Genomic DNA, 7,139 nt, shown 5'->3' with positions numbered 1-7,139 from the left:
CAACGGTGAACATCACTATGTTGATCATATCTACTATATGATTCACGCTCGACCTTTCGGTCCCCGTGTTCCGAGGCCATATCTGTTATATGCTAGGCTCGTCAAGTTTAACCTAAGTATTCCGCGTGTGCAACTGTTTTGCACCCGTTATATTTGAACGTAGAGCCTATCACACCCGATCATCACGTGGTGTCTCAGCACGAAGAACTTTCGCAACGGTGCATACTCAGGGAGAACACTTATACTTTGATAATTTAGTGAAGGATCATCTTATAATGCTACCGTCAATCAAAGCAAGATAAGATGCATAAAAGATAAACATCACATGCAATCAATATAAGTGATATGATATGGCCATCATCATCTTGTGCTTGTGATCTCCATCTCCGAAGCACCGTCATGATCACCATCGTCATCGGCGTGACACCTTGATCTCCATCGAAGCATCGTTGTCGTCTCGCCAACTATTGCTTCTACGACTATCGCTACCGCTTAGTGATAAAGTAAAACAATTACATGGCGATTGCATTGCATACAATAAAGCGACAACCATATGGCTCTTGCCAGTTGCCGATAACTCGGTTACAAAACATGATCATCTCATACAATAAAATTCAGTATCATGTCTTGACCATATCACGTCACAACATGCCCTGCAAAAATAAGTTAGACGTCCTCTACTTTGTTGTTGCAAGTTTTACGTGGCTGCTACGGGCTTAGCAAGAACCGTTCTTACCTACGCATCAAAACCACAACGATAGTTTGTCAAGTTGGTGCTGTTTTAACCTTCGCAAGGACCGGGCGTAGCCACACTCGGTTCAACTAAAGTGAGAGAGACAGACACCCGCCGGTCACCTTTAAGCAACGAGTGCTCACAACGGTGAAACCAGTCTTGCGTAAGCGTACGCGTAATGTCGGTCCGGGCCGCTTCATCTCACAATACCGTCGAATCAAAGTATGACATGCTGGTAAGCAGTATGACTTATATCGCCCACAACTCACTTGTGTTCTACTCGTGCATAACATCAACGCATAAAACCAGGCTCGGATGCCACTATTGGGGGACGTAGTAATTTCAAAATTTTCCTACGAACACGCAAGATCATGGTGATGCATAGCAACGAGAGGGGAGAGTGTTGTCCACGTACCCTCGTATACCGAAAGCGGAAGCGTTAACACAACGCGGTTGATGTAGTCGTACGTCTTCACGATCCGACCGATCAAGTACCGAACGCACGGCACCTCCGAGTTCAGCACACGTTCAGCTCGATGACGTCCCTCGAACTCCGATCCAGCCGAGTGTTGAGGGAGAGTTTCGTCAGCACGACGGCGTGGTGACAATGATGATGTTCTACCGACGCAGGGCTTCTCCTAAGCACCGCTACGATATTATCGAGGTGTAATATGGTGGAGGGGGACACCTGTAGAGCACCTTTATAATCACCCAGTTACGTTGTGACGTTTGGTAGCACACAAAGTGTTCCTCCGGTAAATGGGAGTTGCATAATCTCTTAGTCATAGGAACATGTATAAGTCATGAAGAAAGCAATAGCAACATACTAAACGATAGAGTGCTAAGCTAACGGAATGGGTCAAGTCAATCACATCATTCTCCTAATGATGTGATCCTGATAATCAAATGACAACTCATGTCCATGGCTAGGAAACATAACCATCTTTGATCAACGAGCTAGTCAAGTAGAGGCATACTAGTGACACTATGTTTGTCTATGTATTCACACATGTATCATGTTTCTGGTTAATACAATTCTAGCATGAATAATAAACATTTATCATGAAATAAGGAAATAAATAATAACTTTATTATTGCCTCTAGGGCATATTTCCTTCAAAAATGACGTCTGAGCCAGAAAGATAATTTAAAAGGATCAACTGATGATTGCGTGCATTCGCACTCATGTTGAATCAATAGGATCAAAATGACGGTGTCTAAGGATACTAACGAATATTGCCAGAAATATGGAAAGCATCCATAATGCAAGCAGACAAGTATTGCAGAGCAATAAGCTACTGAGGAATTTTGGAGGATCGAATAGTATTTCAAAAACCATTGTGAAACACATGAACAACTGGGGATGAGAGGATACTCGATAAGGGCGAGAAATTATCCGTAGGGTTATTCAGGTGGCAAGGAACTGCAATGCAGTAGGCACAAAATATTCTCGGAACAATAGAGAGAATTTCGGGGTATCTTGTAATAACAAGATCAACTGGGAAACATTGTATGAATGGCGAGTATACGTGGTTATCCATAGGAGTTTATCGATGGAAGGGAATTGCAAAAGCGATGAACACAAGTTCTCGGGTTAATAGCGGAGAGTGTCTTCAGGGTCTTCACGTGCAGCAGACGATCATCAGTAATAAGGGGCTCTCCGGGTGAAAGTGATAACGAGATCCTAATGTTAGATTTAGCAAAATTCATTTAAACCCATTGGAAGAGAGGTCAGAGTCCCAGAGTATAGGTCGAGGAATAAAAGATCCTAATACCACCCAATGGCGACGTGGGCCCGTAAGACACACAGCCATGTTAGTAAAAGTTTTGCAATGTCTCGACTCGACTTCGGCCAAGGAGTTAGAAAGGGGGCTTCCTACAGGCAGTCGGCTCTGATACCAACTTGTGACGCCCCCGATTCAATCGCACACTAATCATGCACGCAAACGTGTACGATCAAGATCAGGGACTCACGGGAAGATATCACAACACAACTCTAAAACATAAATAAGTCATACAAGCATCATAATACAAGCCAGGGGCCTCGAGGGCTCGAATACAAGTGCTCGATCATATACGAGTCAGCGGAAGCAACAATATCTGAGTACAAACATAAGTTAAACAAGTTTGCCTTAAGAAGGCTAGCACAAACTGGGATACAGATAGAAAGAGGCGCAGGCCTCCTGCCTGGGATCCTCCTAAACTACTCCTGGTCGTCGTCAGCGGCCTGCACGTAGTAGTAGGCACCTCCGGTGTAGTAGGAGTCGTCGTCGACGGTGGCGTCTGTCTCCTGGGCTCCAGCATCTGGTTGCGTCAACCAGGTAGAATGGAAAGGGGGAAAAGAGGGAGAAAAGCAACCGTGAGTACTCATCCAAAGTACTCGCAAGCAAGGAGCTACACTACATATGCATGGGTATATGTGTAAAGGGCCATATCGGTGGACTGAACTGCAGAATGCCAGAATAAGAGGGGGATAGCTAATCATGTCGAAGACTACGCTTCTGGCCACCTCCATCTTGCAGCATGTAGAAGAGAGTAGATGGTAAGTTCACCAAGTAGCATCGCATAGCATAATCCTACCCGGCGATCCCCTCCTCATCGCCCTGTTAGAGAGTGATCACCGGGTTGTGTCTCGCACTTGGAAGGGTGTGTTTTATTAAGTATCCGGTTCTAGTTGTCATAAGGTCAAGGTACAACTCCGGGTCGTCCTTTTACCGAGGGACACAGCTATTCGAATAGATAAACTTCCCTGCAGGGGTGCACCACATAACCCAACACGCTCGATCCCATTTGGCCGGACACACTTTTCTGGGTCATGCTCGGCCTCGGAAGATCAACACGTCCTAGCCCCACCTAGGCACAACAGAGAGGTCAGCACGCCGGTCTAAATCCTAAGGCGCAGGGGTTTGGGCCCATCGCCCATTGCACACCTGCACGTTGCGAATGCGGCCGGAAGCAGACCTAGCCTAGCAGGCGTTCCAGTCCAATCCGGCGCGCGCCACTCAGTCGCTGGCGTCACGGAGGCTTCGGCTGATACCACGACGTCGAGTGCCCATAACTGTTCCCGCGTAGTTGGTTAGTGCGTATAGACCAAATGGCCAGACTCAGATCAAATACCAAGAACTCGTTAAGCGTGTTATTTTGAAGTAACCGCGGACGCCGACCAGGGCCAGGCCCACCTCTCTCCTAGGTGGTCTCAACCTGCCCTGTCGCTCCGCCACAAAGTAACAGTCGGGGGCCGTCAGGAACCCAGGCCCACCTCTACCGGGATGGAGCCACCTGTCCTTTCAGCCCCCTCATCAGAATCACTTGCGGGTACTCAACGAGCTGACTCGACTTTAGTCACCACATGTGTCATGTATATAAAGTATATAGTATATACCCGTGATCACCTCCCTAGAGATCACGGCCCAGTAATATGGCATGGCAGACGGACAAGAATGTAGGGCCACTGATGGAACACTAGCATCCTATACTAAGCAGTAACATGCTACACTACTCTAATGCAAGCAGTATAGAGAAGGAATAGGTGATATCTGGTGATCAAGGGGGGGGGGGCTTGCCTGGAAGCTCAGCCGAGAAGGAGGGGTCATCAACAGCGTAGTCGGTCGGGGCACCAGCAGCGGCGTCAGTCTCGTAGTCTACTGGAGAAGAGGGGGAAGAAACAATAAATTTAAGGCAAAAATAAGCATGACGATGGAAGACATGTCAATGCGCGGTGCTAGGTGTGCCCTAACACGGTAGTAGGTGGTACCGGGAAAGGGGGAAACATCCGGGAAAGTATTCCTGGTGTTTTGCGTTTTCGGACAGATGAACCGGAGGGGGAAAGTTGCGTGTTTGCTATGCTAGGGATGTGTGGCGGGTGAACGGGCTGCGTATCCGGATTCGTCTCGTCGTTCTGAGCAACTTTCATGTACAAAGTATTTTCATCCGAATTTCAGATTATTTACTATGATTTTTCGAAGATTTAAAAGATTTTCTAATTTTCTGGAATTTATTTAATTCAAAAATAACAGTAAATACCTTTTAAACATAGACTGAGCCAGCCACAATCGATGACATGTGGGTCCAGCCAAAGTCCAGTCAGCATTGACTTGGTCAATGTTGACCAGTCAACAGGGTTAATGGGGCCCCATATGTTAGTGTCACATGTGTTTTAACAAAAAGCTTAAAACAGTCTAATTAGAGGTGAGGCCCTACTGTCATTGACACATCAAGCTAATTACAAGTTAATTAGCTAATTAAGCTACATTAATTAATTTAGTTTATTAATTGATTAGTATCATTTTCCTTTTACATCATTTTTTTCATTTTACAGGGGCGGATCCCATATGGCAGTGGCCTATAGGGCCACCAAGGGGTTGGATGGGCACGGACGCGTGCGTGCTCGCCGGTGACAACAGAGCGATGGGGTCGGTATGGAAGTGGTCCACTGGCGTCGGCCGGAGCCGCAACAGGCAGGCAGCGGAGCAGCAGAGCTGCAACGTGGTGCAGGAGCAGGCGGGGATGGCGTGGGGTGTGGCCGGGCGGAGACGGGGCAGGCGCGGCTGTGTGCGGACAGCAGGCCGCAGCAACGGCGCGGCGAGGGCAGCGGCGGGGTCCGGGCACGCGCGCAGGCGCAGCCGTGGCTTGCGTAGGGCGCGAGGACGATGGGTGCTGGGCGCGCGCGGGCAGCCAAGGTCCCCGCCGGAGCAGGGGACGCGGTCGACGACAAGCTAGGAGGGGCGGGGGCGCGTCTGTAGACCGGGGCGGTGAGCGCGGCGATGTCCAGCGGGCGCGGATGCTGCCGTCGCGGGCGAGGGAGCGACGCAGGGGAGGCGAAGTGAGGGCCGCCGTGGTGAGGTGCGAGGCACGGGAAGAAGGAGGACCGGGGTCCTCACCGGGGTGCGTAGGGACGGGGCAGCGGTGCGTGAGGAGGAGGATGGAGACGGTGCGTCGTGGAGGAGGCAGACCGGCGGCGAGGACGGGGGCAGGCCGGCGAGGTGGTCCTGGTCGACGGCGAGGTGGCGATCCAGTCGGCGGCGCGGTCGGCGCGAGGCGTGGCCGCGGCTTCCGGCGGGCGTCGCGCGAGGGAGAGGAGGGGCGAGGAGTCAACGGGGGCGGGGGCGTGGTCTCCCCGATCCCGATCTGGATCGGGGGAGTGGGAGGAGAGAGCGAGTGGGGGAGGGAGTGCGTGGTGGGGGGGTTAGGGTTTCAGGACGTGGGGGATAAGGGAGTTGGTGGTTCGGCCGGTTAGGCCTCTTTTAGTTAGGTGGGCCAAATGGCCCAGTAGGTTAGGTCCTCCGTTTTCTTTTCCTTTTATTGTTTTGTTTTATTTTTACTTTTTCTTTTCTGCTTTCTTTTATTTATTTAATAATTTATAGTTTTACAAAAAGTAAAACCCATACCTAAAATAGAGTTACAATTCCAACTACTTTCACAGAAAGTTTTGCCCCTGATCAAAATAGTTTAGCATTTTATAATATTCAAAAGGCATTTATTTAATAGTTTTACCTACTGTTTTAATCATTTAAGTGCATTTAAACCTTTTATAAAAATGTGGTTTCTCCATAATAATTACCTATGCATTATTTGGCAACACCCCAACATTTTAGTTTTAATATTTGAAAATCTTTACCGTTTGACTTTATTTTAAGTTTGAATTTCGAATCGATTTTGAACTAACACGAGATTAACAACAGTAACCGTGGTGACGTGGCATCATTAACGTGGGATTATTGTAGCCTAATTATCCGGGCGTCACAGCGGCGGCGGGTGGTGGGGCGACGGGGCAAGGGTGGTGGCGGGTGGTCTGGGCGACGGGGCGAGAGGCGGTGGGTGGGCAGGTGGCGGCGGCGGGTGGTGGGGGTGGCGGCGGGTGGCTGGTGGCGGGGGCGGCGGTGGTCGTCGGGGTGGGGAGGACAGAAAGAGAGAGAGAGAGAGGGAGGGAGCGGGGTGGAGGGACGGCCTTTAGTTAGGTTATCTCTTTGCCGTCCGCCCCCCTTTGCCGTCCGCTTTTTTGCTCTTTGCCGTCTGCTAGCAGACGGCAAAGAGGGGGTCGTTAGGTTTTTTTCTAAACAGCTCGTTAGTGGGGCCCACCTCTCTCTTTGCCGTCCGCCAGCTGACGGTAAAGATTCTTTGCCGTCCGCTAGCAGACGACAAAGAATTGGCTGATGGCAAAGACATTCTTTGCCATCAGCCAGTTCTTTGCCGTCCGTTTTTTGCAAGCTGACGGCAAAGACCTTTTTTGCCGTCCGCCAGCAGACGGCAAAGAATAGGCAGACGGCAAAGAAGTAAATTCCAGTAGTGCACTCAAGCTTTTTCCTTCACACATTTTAATTATATTTATCTTTGTCGCACTAAATATTATCATACATTAATTATTCCGAAGCTATAATTTTGCCGACCCTACTTTTTAGCCAAGTTG

Source organism: Triticum aestivum, chromosome 2D, assembly GCF_018294505.1.
Source record: "Triticum aestivum cultivar Chinese Spring chromosome 2D, IWGSC CS RefSeq v2.1, whole genome shotgun sequence".
NCBI lineage: Eukaryota > Viridiplantae > Streptophyta > Magnoliopsida > Poales > Poaceae > Triticum > Triticum aestivum.
The sequence above is the reverse complement of the archived record's forward strand: the minus strand, read 5'-3'. Positions refer to the sequence as shown.